The following is a 13,655-nucleotide window of genomic DNA, read 5'->3' on the forward strand; positions in this document are numbered from 1 at the left end:
TTCTGCAAAAGGTCTGTACAGTTGTGAGGTGTGCCGCCCTTTACATGACCTATCCAGCTTCTAGGCAGTAATGAATATTGACATCTGGACAGTGTGTACAACTCCCACTGTATGTGTAGCTGGCATGCAATATAGTTGGCACTGAATTTCATGGAACATGGCCCTGTTTACCACAGTACTGCACCTAGGTGGGTATGACACAACAGCCATGAGAAGTTGCTAGCCACATCCTGACAAGTATTCCCACACATATGCATATCTCATTGACCCCTGCATATTGTGGACAGCAACAAGTTATCATATTGATTGAGACAGCCCTGGGAATGTGTGCTCTGTGCTATTACCCTGCAAACTTACATGTTACTGCATTTCTATGTGAATATGGGTGTGTGGGGGGGCATACCTGTCAACAGTACACATTTACGTGAACTTTATTTTATTTATTTATTTATTTATTTGCAGTTGTTTAACCAGGATACTCCATTGGGCCAATAAGAACCCGTTTTCAATGGAGTCCTGGGGAGAAACGCTCCAACACAAAGATAATCAGCAGTTTACAAATTAAATCTTTTGTGGTTGTAAGACAAAATGAAAATTACAGCAACAACACACAGATAAACAGCAGTTTACAAATTAAATATTTTGTGGTTATAAGGCAAAAATGAAAATTACAGCAGTTACAATAAAGCTAATAGGTTATATTTAGCAGAAAACAAGACTTTTTTTAGTAAATATAACGTTTTGTGAAATGGAAAAGTACAATTTTAGAATGATAAGAAGTTATTTACAATTGGCTTAGTACTTGCTAGGTGTAAGTATGAAGTTGGTGTCTGGAATAAATGAGATAGTTGCCAGTAGGAAGTGGAGAACAGGCTATGAGGGGTGGGAGCAGGAGCATTCCCATGTGGATATTAGATGCGAGTGAAATGATTTTTTAAAGGAAGGGAGGTTAGTGGTGGTATGGATGGAGGGAGGGAGGGAGTTCCATAGACGTGCCAAGGCAAAGGACAGGAGGTTTTTTCCTGGGGGACAAAGGGGTTTATACAGTTCTATTAGGTTTTGGTTGCTAGATCTTAGTAGTCTTTCTGGGTGGTGCATTTTAAAGGTAGAGGAAAGGGAAGGACAAAGGGAGGGGTGAAAAATGAGTTTGTGAGCATGAGAAAGCTGAGTATAGGAGAGATAGTTAGGAAGCTCTAGCCAGTTTAGTTTGTGGAGAGATGTGCAGTGATGGGTTGATTTTTGGCTAGAGGCAAATTTGGCAATTTTATTATAACAAGAGCACAGTTTTGTTTTGAGAGATAATTGTAGGTTTGTTAGGAGAGGGGCACCATAAAGGAGGGAGGGGATGAGAAATGTAGTAGTGAGAGTGAGCTTAGTAGTAGTGAGGTATCGATTGTGTCGATAGAGCAGGCCAAGGTTTTGGTGGGTTTTATTTATGTTTAGTTGTAGATGGGAATTGAATTTAAGCTGGTCATCGATTTGGACTCCTAGTAGTTTGGTTTCAGGTACCAGTTCAAGAGGTGTGTTATTATGGCTGGTGATGGAGAATAGGTTTCTGTCAATAGTGTTGGTTTTAGAGTGGGTAAATACCATAAATTTGGATTTTGACACATCGAGTGCTAAATGATTGTCTTTCATCCACTGTTCAGTGGAAGAGAAGGCATCTTGAGTCAGCTTTAAGGGAGTGGGGATGGATGTAGCAGCACAGATAATTGCTGAATCGTCTGCATATTGAATAAGGTTAGCGTAAGGGATTGAGCGGTAGAAATCATTAATGAATATATTGAAGAGGAGGGGATCCAATATGGAACCCTGGGGGACATCAGTGGGGGTGTTAAGGAAAGAGGAGATGGTTTTTTTTTCACTTAACAGCTTGCTGCCTGTTAGAGAGGTAGCTGGTGAACCACTTAAGAGAGGAAGGGGATAGGTTTAGGTTGGATAGTTTAGTAAGGAGAAGGTTGTGAGAGATAGTGTTGAAGGCCTTAGAAAGGTCAAGTAAGAGGGTAGATACAGTAAAACCAGAATCTCTGGCTTTATTCACAGTTTCCAGGAAGGATAAGATAGGTGAACTGTGCTGATATTTGGCTTTACACTTTGGTTCCATTTAGCATAGTATTGTGCCCTGTCTTGGAGACTAGAGGCATATCACTAGAGACCATAAGTAAGACTTTAATGCCATACAATTGAGTTTCAGACTTCTTACCCCTCAGAGAGCCTTACTGCAACTGCAAGGCCTGCTGTGATATCATTGTGTAAGTCTGTATTGGGGTATTCCATCCTTGCCTCCATTTGTGTGCCTTTGCCAGACATCCCTTTACGGTTTTCTATGGCTGACTTGCTGTGTGAGTCTGGGAGTGAGTAAGCCATCCCCACAGTGACATCCATGCATCTGACCTATGACCCCCACCCCCATAGTTGGCCCTCCACACATACTTCAGTGGGATTTGTCACCTTAAATGATACTGCAGTGTGGGGAAGCTAGTATTGTGTAGGCATTTCCTAGTGTTCCACATAGCTGTCAGTTGTTTGCAGTCCTCCCAGTAGGCCACCCCCCATTCCCTTGCATGCATGCAACATTTCCATAGATATTCTACCAAAACAAAGTAATCCATTCATTTATTGTTAGGAAGACTGACTTACCTTGTGCCTGCAGCAGTTGTGAGGATGGTGCTTGAGGGATGCTGTAGTGTGATGTGTGTATGTCATCCATTTTACTGTGTGTGCAAGTCATAGAGAGGTGTCAGTCCCTGGGTCCCTACAGTGTCAGTGTGTGTGCTATGTGTTGCTTCTTTGCCAAGGCCTGGGCATACAGGGCATGCCTCCATCTGCCTATGGCACCAGGCTCAGGGGCTTCCTCTACTGAGTCCCTCTGTGCCTGTGGGGACCTTGGCAGGGTTCCTATCAGCATGTTGAATGTTAAAAACGCTGAATTTAATTTAATTGAACTGCAATGTTTGAAATCTCAGAAGAGCGAACTGACGGAACATCGATTTCTTTCCCAGGGAAAGAAATCGGTGGGCCGTCATCGAAGTTTGCAATTTTCTCCACTGTGGTGCGGTCTTGGAGTTGGTATATTTAAGTAGGGGGGTGGGGGGCACAGCCCTCCACTTCTGTCATCAGTGTTTAAAGTATCGAAAATTCTTTTCTTCTTTTTTTTTTTTTTGCACAGAACACCGATTTCTTTCCCTGGGAAAGAAATCGATGTTCCGTCAGTTCGCTCTTTTGAGATTTCGAATGTTTCAGTTCGATTAAATTGCATTCGGCATTTTCAGCAGTCGATATGATGATATAGACCCCTTTGGCAATTGGTGGGGGGCTATGTGGTCCTTCCCCATGCTGTTTCTACTGCAGTTATTTCCACAGGATCATATTGTGTAGCATGGCACATACTATGAACATGTGTGCGCATGTGGCTGGAGAGTACTGCAAGGCTCCACCAGATATGTCAAGGCAGCGGAATCATGACTTAGGCATCCCAAACACACAGTCTATTATGATCCTGGTTTGTGCGTGTGCCTCATTATGGTGTTCTTGTGTGGGTGTGTGTGCATTTCTGATGGGTGTCATCATCCATGGCTCCAGTGTACAGCCAGCATCCCCCACCAGATGGCCATATGGAATGCCCCCACTGGCAAATGCCTGGTACAGCTGTGACAAATGCCAGATGTGGGAGTCATGATAGCTTCCAGGGCTGCCAGCACACACATTCATGATAATGCCCTGGGTAATTCACATCACATGGCAGTTGATGGAGGGGAAGCCCTTGCAGTTTATGTAAACCCTACCCTGTTCACTGGGTGGTGATTTGATGTGGATGTGTGTGCAGTCTATCGCACCTGATACCTCCAGGTATTCTGCTACATGGTGGAAGAGACGCATATTGCTGGTCCTCTCCTCATGGGTATTGGGGAAGTAAATGTGCTCACCAGCATATGGTAGCATGGAATCCAGGAACTGCTGGAGTACCCTGGATGTGGATGCCTGTAAGACCCCCATGATGTCCCCAGTAGGTCTTTGGAAAGTATCTGTAGCTAGTATTCTTAAGGCTACACATCCCTTGATATCCACTGGGGTGGGTTCCCCTCTGTTGGCTCTGGGTCTGAGTTGAGGCTGGCACAGCTCAATGATTTGCTTCAGTATGTCTCTGTCCACCCTGTAGCACTCTACTATCACCACACTATGTAGCTCCTAGTAAGTTATCCTGGGTCTGAACACTCTTCTCCTTGGTCTGTGGCAGCTGTCAGCATTATCATCCTCACTGCCCTCAGCCTCTAGCACATACTGATGGATCAAAGCAATGGTAGTCCCTAACATGCTTTTGGTTAAAATTCCCCCGCATGTGTACACCAATGGTGCAGACTGTAAGGTGTTTGCATAGTTTATACTGTTGTGCTGCAGATGCTGCCTATATGATTGGCTGACTATGATGCATTCCACCTGCTAGCTATGTAATTTGTACTTGATTGCTTTTATTCTGCTATTTTCCTTTTTTCCCTTCCCATTTCCACCCCTTTTAAGTCCTGAGGCATACCGCGCAAACGGAGTGCCCAAATGTAAACAGTCCTTCTATTTACGTTTTTTTTGTTTGTTTTAGACCCGGTGCGTGGTGTGCAAACCCATTTAGCTAATGTAAAAACTGTGAAATGGCCCTCCCTGGATGCAAACACGCTCTTCATTTCATGGAATAAGTCAATACACCCTCAGACATACCCCCTTGCTTAGCTGTGCTTAGCTAAGCTTATCTGGGAGCTGTGGAGCTCCAATGTGCTTACACCAAGTATGACACACCCCCTTTTCATGTCTGCTGCTCCTCCTGCTTACATACACCACTGCCTTATAACATTTAATACAACTGTCCTAAATCTTATGCTTTTGGATGATTTTGTTATTTGCAGTCATGGTTAGGTGCAGTTTGGCACTTAGAATCTTTTTGTTATTCAGTAAATTTCCCTCATTAGCATACCCCACCGCCTTAATCCCTAGTTACTGCACTACACCAGAGCCTTTCCCCTTAGCAACCACTGTTCCCTGGTATTGTTTTGATTCTGCATGCCATAGACTATAATGGCAAAATGTAGATTTCACTTAAAATTGCCTTTTCAACTTTTTTTTTAATATTTTCGGCATGATCCAGTTTGCACGCCACTGCCTTATGCTTAAATGTCCGAGATCGGCCAAAAAAATAAACTTTTATTTTTGTAATTTTGTAACACTTCTTCATGCCAATGGCAATATATTTGGCCATTGGCATACCTAAAGATTATAATACAATCTTTTATTTGAGCTGTCATGCCTCTGTTTTGATTTCTGCAGGGAACACTATTCCCGCATATATGCCTGCCTGCTTATTGAATCACTAATTCACCATATTTGCATGGTTTTCATCAGCAAATGAGGTAATTAGCATTTTTCAGTGGTGTCCATGCAGGAATAGTGCTGCCAAGCTCGTACACATCCCCAGGCTTGTTTACTAGATCGCTCGGCGGCCACATTCCATGCAGGAGCGGCTGCACTATTCTTACACTCTGTGTGAGCTTTATTGAATCCAGCGAGTAAGTTTTCTGTGTCATTTGAACTTGGGACTAAGTACAAATAAAAATGAAAGAAGTAGAAAAATGTGTTTTCCTAGGTTCATGCGTGGACATACTGGAGACTTTACTGTAGGTAGGGAACAGATGTACCTGGAACACTTGGCTTCTACATTACCTTTACATATCTGTGGAGGTAAGAGTTGAGTGAAAAAGCACAAAAGGTAGGAGGACTAACATCTGTTCTTTCATGAACATTTAATACAACTGTCCTAAATCTTATGCTTTTGGATGATTTTGTTATTTGCAGTCATATTTATTGTCTGACTAGACACTTTGCATGTTGGTGTTTAGAGAAAGTGGAAGTTTGCCTTAACCAAACATCATGCCGGACACATACTTGGCAAAGTCAATCTAACCATGTTTTGGAACTGAAGGGGTAAATAAAGTAAGATCAAAAACAAAGTTAAAGGAAATGTAAAATGGTTAAGGACAGCATTACACGCCGATCTTTGACTGTAAAATTAATAATACATCAGATAACCACCTGTTTTAAGTGCAAAACCAGAAGCTTTATTCAGGTTTCATGTTTGTGTCTTACAATATGTACGTATAAGAGTGAATCAAAGACTACTCTGATGCAGCAAAGGTATATGCACCTCATTCAGCAGCAATACATCTCTACTCATTAGTTTACTATAAAGATATGCAGGAGCTTGAAAAATAACATAACTTAATTGGGCTCCAGGTATTTCCATGAAAGAAGGGGCTTCTGTGTGCCCAGTAAAAGTAATGTATGAGATGGCAAACAGTTACATACAACTGTGAAAACATACATAGTAGAAACCTACATTCTTTTAGACCATAAGATAAGGAATAATGGATAACAATTTAGAATATTTATGACTTTGAGTGGCTACTTAGCAACAGAAGTGACCCCCCCAGGCTGAAGTGGAAAATGTCATAGTGGTCATCTAACAAAAGCAAGAAAGGCTAGCTCCTTTATTATGAATGGATGATCCAATCTTATCATCAATTGCAGTCACCTCTCCTTTTGTAATGATTTTTTCCTGTGGCTTCTGAAATTATTGTAGGAAATATATATTTAATTCTAGGAAACAGAAGTATATGTGTGATGAATGAAAAGGGAAACAAATATATTATATGATGGAGGTCAGTCGACAATATTGAATGAAGTTAAGTCTGTAATGTATGCACTAGGTCAAGGAATGTGTGCAAGGTTAAAAAGATACATAAGTTAACTAAATGTTGACTAGACAGCAATATTAAAAAATGCACTGGAAACACTGACAGAGGGATCTTGTTTAAATGCAGTGAAATGTATGAATGGGCAAGGTTGTTTAGTATAATTAAAATGTAAAATATGCATACTAGAAGACATTTTGCAACTACTGATATTAGTAAATTCAACAGTACCAGGAATACTACTCACAGCTAAAGGTGCTCTCACCAAACAAAAGGAAGAAAAAGCTGTAAAAATGTGAAAGCAGCCACCACGAATATCAGCAGGACATAGATTACAGCAACTCCCAAGTAATGACCATAGGCAATCCTTCAAAAACAGCAAGAACTTTTATTCAAATAACATGAAATGAGCCAAGATAGCCAAGCTATGCTTCTTCAGATATCAATTCAAAATGAAATCTGTAATGCTTATATACAGCTTTTGGGCGGCTCATTAAACATACAAATGCAATTAATCAATTATAAATTAGTAGTCATAGAGACAAAAACAATCTAAACAGTTTAAAAAACAGTTTAAAAAACAGTTTGAAATGCATTACCTAAAACTGTTCATATAAATTATGCACATAGCAATGTAATAATGAATCATAACCATCATTCAAATCAAACAACAAAATTTATCTAAAAACAGCTCCAAAGAATTCTACAACATCAGATATACATTTTAGTTCAGTATTATGCTGACCTTCATTTTCGTCAAGCATAACAGCCATTGCTGTGTTCAGAATAATAAAACTAAATAAAACAACTCACTGCTCACTAGCGTGAATATATCAAAATAGACATAAGGAACGCTGAAAATCTACACCAAGCCGCATAAACATAAAAATAGAGCTTACTTTGCCTCAGTAGAACATTTCACGATCCAAAACCATGTATATGTTTACAAACCATTTCTACTTTGTACATAGTACACATCCAAAAGCGCTCATAGCTATATGGAGGATCACGTGCTTCTGAAGGATGACTTGAAGAAGACAAGGCTTCTTCTGGGTCCTAATGCCTAGGTATACATAACTTTACAAGCATTAAGGCGTGTTTATAACAACTGCTGAAGTTGCTTGAAACTTAATCATATCAATGAAAGGGGCATTGGTTCAAATACCGTAACTAAATGCCTCCCTTCTATGAACATATAAACTAAATACATAGCTAATAAAATGAGAAAAATGAGGAAATACATACAGTATGTAAAAAATATATATACACAACCATAAAAGATATGTGCAAACAAGCATGAGAGCCTGTATATATGATGAATCCAAGCTCATCATATTAGCAGCTAGACTATAAGACCTCTCTGAATGTCAAATAAAACAATAGCTTAAATAAATATAAATATAAAGGGTGACCTGTCTATGCTGATTAAAAGTGTATCAAGCCAACATAGGCTAGAAACCACCCTGCGATGTGCCTACTAAGAGGCATTAAGATGCATGCATGAAACCTCATATCTTCATGCTGTTCTATATTGGACTTATGAAGAGGAAACATGTAGATATAAAATCAAAAGTTACAGAAAAATGATACCAGTGAATAATTCCTCTATATTAGAAATAATGTTCATGCCATAAGACAAGCTAATATTAATAAACATAGGGTATGTACTGGGTAAACCTCAAAAAAGGGGATGTTAATGGAATGGGAGCACCCTCAGACCATGGCTAAAACTAGACAAAGTCATACAAGAATATAAATGTTAAAGCCATCATGTCCAAACAGTATAATGGTAAGAGAACCCTACATATTTAGGAACGAAATAAAATATAGTAAACTTATACAATCCTATCTACGCTCAAGTAGTATAGGTTTTAAAGGTATGTAGCTATTCAGGCCCGGGGGAAGGTGTGCTGCTAACTTGAGTATCCAGTGTAACTCAGCCTTGGCTAGCATGTGTTCATTGCTACCTCTCCTAGCTGTGGGTCTAATAATCTGTAAGACTCTAAAGGCAAAACAATGGGAGGGATATTCTTGTATGTGTTTAGCCAAGGCATTGGTCTCATCTTGTCTTCTAATTTCATAGAGATGGTTATAAATGCGATCACGCAATCTCCTCTTGGTTAAGCCTACGTAAAAGGCTGAGCAGAAAAGACAAGTAGCCAAATAAACAACATTTTTTGTATTGCAATCTGCATAAAATTTAGGTTTAAAAGTTATATCCATGCACGGGTGCTTGAATTCCCATGCTTACTAAGGCTATTACACCTGGGACAATGTAGACAAGGGTAAGTCCCTTTAGTTGTTATATCACCCAAGAGTAGACATGTGGGTTTGCTTACATTAGTAATATGTTGATCATTACATAGTTGTTTCCTTAAATTATCACTGTTTTTATAACAGAATCTGGGTGAAGAACCCACTATATCCTTAATCTGCTTGTTCCCAGTGAGAACATTCCAGTTTCTTCTGATGATACATCTAATACTTTCAACTTCACTGGTATATTTAATGACATATTGTAAGGTATTACCATCACGAGTCAAATCCACAGGGACTTTATTTCTAAACCCATGGATTGTATGTGACTCACAAATGTTAGCAGAATCTATGTCACCAATAATTTTCCTCCTGATATCTCTAACCATCTGCATATCATAGCCCCTTTCATTAAACAGATATTCTAACTTAGTGGATTCTTCATGTAAATCTTTCACATTCTGACAGAGTCTGAATACCCTGGTGAACTGACTGGTTACTATCCCACGAAGGTAAATGCTGGATGCATGCTATCAGCAGCCAGCAATGCATTTCTCCAGGCAGTTTTCCTAAACAATGTAGTGGTAATGAGTCCTTCATCAGTCAAACGATCGTAACATCTAAAAATTTACCTGGTAATGGGAGCTCTCTACCGTAAACTTCAAAAATTAGTGGTAGTATGCAGATGTTCCAATAATACTAAAAAATCTGTCCTGGGTCCTTCCCAAATTAGGAGTATATCATCCACAAACCTTTATAATATTTAACCTGGTTAAAGGATGTATGACCAAACAGAAACTGTTTCTCCCACCAATAAACTACGAGGTTAGCATATGTGTTGGCACAGGGGTCCCCATAGCTACCCCCATGCCTGCAGGAAGAACTCATCTCCAAACATGAAAACATTATTGCTAAGAACTATATCCAACAATTGCGTAACCAAAGTGATTCTATCAGTGGAGAATTGAGTTTCCTTGTGTAGTAGTTCTCTAATATATTGAATGCCTACCTCATTGGGGATAGATGTAAAAGTTTCTCAACGTCCATGGTTACAAGTAGGTAACTTCCCTAGATTTCTAAATGTACACTTTCCAGGGTCTCAAGTAGTTGGTAGGTATCCCTAAGTATATTACTACAGCTATCTACCACTGGACGTAAAATACTCTCAAGAAAGGTAGAAATATGGGTCGTAACCCAACTCCCACCTGCTACAATGGGTCTCATGAGAATGGGCCATGTCTCCTTATGGACCTTCGAGGCCCTTAAGAATGGGTATAATCGGGTCAGTTTGCAACAGATACTCATATAACTCTAAACTGATCTGCCTGCATAGCAGTAGATCATAGATGTTATCCTTAACATTGTTCACAATGGTACTCACATGGTGTGTGGAAATAGTATACGTGTTATGATCAGATAACAGTTCAAACATGCACTTCTTATAATCCTCTGAGTCCATGAATACTACCCCTTTATCTGCAGGTTTCACAACTAATTTATCATTGCCCTTAAGCCAAGTTAGGGCACAATTTTCTTCTCTATTGAGATTATAAAACCTCCCTTTCCTGTTATGTTTTGAGGAAAACAACATATATAAATCATTTTCACAAAGATCCAAAAACATTGTAACATTGGTTGTAATGGGGTGAAAAGGTACTCTTTTTTAAAAATATGTAGTGGTTCATTTGAATTAACACTGCTATCATTATTCGCAAAAGAGTTTAAGACTAACACGCCTACAAAAGAGTCTCAAGTCCAGTAGTGTATCTTCTAGTAAGGCTCTGGCAGCAGGAATAAAAGAAAGGCCTCTGTTGAGAAGGCTGAATACAGCTGGATCAATAGCAACATTAGAAAATTAAACACCAGAGTCAGTACCTTGTCCTTCTGTTGGACATGTTCCGTTCGACAGAATATTTGCGTTTTCTCCCCTGCTGCTGGAACGCCTCCCTTGTGGGGTAAACTTCCGTTGATAGGGTAAAAAGGGGATTCTTCATATCTTTCTCATTTTATTCTTGGATATGGCTCCTGTACAATGATGGTTCAGCAGGGCTTCCTGATTTGGTGGTGGTGTGTCCATACTCTGGATCTCAATAGGGTCCAAATCACGAATCCGTTAGAAACCGTCACTGTCTGCACCGTAGGGTGGAGATCTAGAGATGATGATATAGGATCATTGGTAGCTTCTAAGCCAGCAGAGACATGTGCCTGATGAGTGGTATTACGAATGGCATTAGCTTGTTCACCCTGATGTCTAGGCCACACAAACACTTGGCCATTTTGAAAGTCTGTGTGGTCTCTCTTTAATTTATGTTGCTTGGTTTTACTCAACCTTTCACCAAAAGATTTAACATGTGTAAATACTGCACATAACTTCTCGCTACAATAATCAGAAGAGAAATTGTCGAGAATATATTGATAAAGAACATCTGTTTTGTTCCGAAGTTCAGTTTCTAATGGTGAAAAATAGGACAACAGGAGTCTCACATAATCAAACCCTAGATTAATATTTAAGTCCTGCCATTGCTTTAACAGAGACGGATGGGAGTCCCCATAGGTAGGCATGTAGAACACCCGCATGCCTCTGGGGACTACCTTATAGTGCAGACACGCTTCTAGGTGTAGTCTTTGCCACAAATATCTTTGTAGTTGATAAGAACCCACTATATCCTTAATCTGCTTGTTCCCAGTGAGAACATTCCAGTTTCTTCTGATGATACATCTAATACTTTCAACTTCACTGGTATATTTAATGACATATTGTAAGGTATTACCATCACGAGTCAAATCCACAGGGACTTTATTTCTAAACCCATGGATTGTATGTGACTCACAAATGTTAGCAGAATCTATGTCACCAATAATTTTCCTCCTGATATCTCTAACCATCTGCATATCATAGCCCCTTTCATTAAACAGATATTCTAACTTAGTGGATTCTTCATGTAAATCTTTCACATTCTGACAGAGTCTGAATACCCTGGTGAACTGACTGGTTACTATCCCACGAAGGTAAATGCTGGATGCATGCTATCAGCAGCCAGCAATGCATTTCTCCAGGCAGTTTTCCTAAACAATGTAGTGGTAATGAGTCCTTCATCAGTCAAACGTGTCGTAACATCTAAAAATTTACCTGGTAATGGGAGCTCTCTACCGTAAACTTCAAAAATTAGTGGTAGTATGCAGATGTTCCAATAATACTAAAAATCTGTCCTGGGTCCTTCCCAAATTAGGAGTATATCATCCACAAACCTTTATAATATTTAACCTGGTTAAAGGATGTATGACCAAACAGAAACTGTTTCTCCCACCAATAAACTACGAGGTTAGCATATGTGTTGGCACAGGGGTCCCCATAGCTACCCCCATGCCTGCAGGAAGAACTCATCTCCAAACATGAAAACATTATTGCTAAGAACTATATCCAACAATTCGTAACCAAAGTGATTCTATCAGTGGAGAATTGAGTTTCCTTGTGTAGTAGTTCTCTAATATATTGAATGCCTACCTCATTGGGGATAGATGTAAAAAGTTTCTCAACGTCCATGGTTACAAGTAGGTAACTTCCCCTAGATTTCTAAATGTACACTTTTCAGGGTCTCAAGTAGTTGGTAGGTATCCCTAAGTATATTACTACAGCTATCTACCACTGGACGTAAAATACTCTGAAGAAAGGTAGAAATATGGGCCGTAACCCAACTCCCACCTGCTACAATGGGTCTCATGAGAATGGGCCATGTCTCCTTATGGACCTTCGAGGCCCTTAAGAATGGGTATAATCGGGTCAGTTTGCAACAGATACTCATATAACTCTAAACTGATCTGCCTGCATAGCAGTAGATCATAGATGTTATCCTTAACATTGTTCACAATGGTAGACACATGGTGTGTGGAAATACAGTATACGTGTTATGATCAGATAACAGTTCAAACATGCACTTCTTATAATCCTCTGAGTCCATTAATACTACCCCCCCCCCTTTATCTGCAGGTTTCACAACTAATTTATCATTGCCCTTAAGCCAAGTTAGGGCACAATTTTCTTCTCTATTGAGATTATAAAACCTCCCTTTCCTGTTATGTTTTGAGGAAAACAACATATATAAATCATTTTCACAAAGATCCAAAAACATTGTAACATTGGTTGTAATGGGGGTGAAAAGGTACTCTTTTCTTAAAATATGTAGTGGTTCATTTGAATTAACACTGCTATCATTATTCGCAAAAGAGTTTAAGACTAACACGTCTACAAAAGAGTCTCAAGTCCAGTAGTGTATCTTCTAGTAAGGCTCTGGCAGCAGGAATAAAAGAAAGGCCTCTGTTGAGAAGGCTGAATACAGCTGGATCAATAGCAACATTAGAAAAATTAAACACCAGAGTCAGTACCTTGTCCTTCTGTTGGACATGTTCCGTTCGACAGAATATTTGTTTTCGCTCCCTGCTGCTGGAGCGCCTCCCTTGTGGGGTAAACTTCCGTTGATAGGGTAAAAGGGGATTCTTCATATCTTTCTCATTTTATTCTTGGATATGGCTCCTGTACAATGATGGTTCAGCAGGGCTTCCTGATTTGGTGGTGGTGTGTCCATACTCTGGATCTCAATAGGGTCCAAATCACGAATCCGGTTAGAAACCGTCACTGTCTGCACCGTAGGGTGGAGATCTAGAGAT

The sequence above is a fragment of the Protopterus annectens genome, chromosome 5.part1 (assembly GCF_019279795.1).
Source record: "Protopterus annectens isolate FY-2018-M chromosome 5.part1, PAN1.0, whole genome shotgun sequence".
In the NCBI taxonomy this organism is placed as follows: domain Eukaryota; kingdom Metazoa; phylum Chordata; order Ceratodontiformes; family Protopteridae; genus Protopterus; species Protopterus annectens.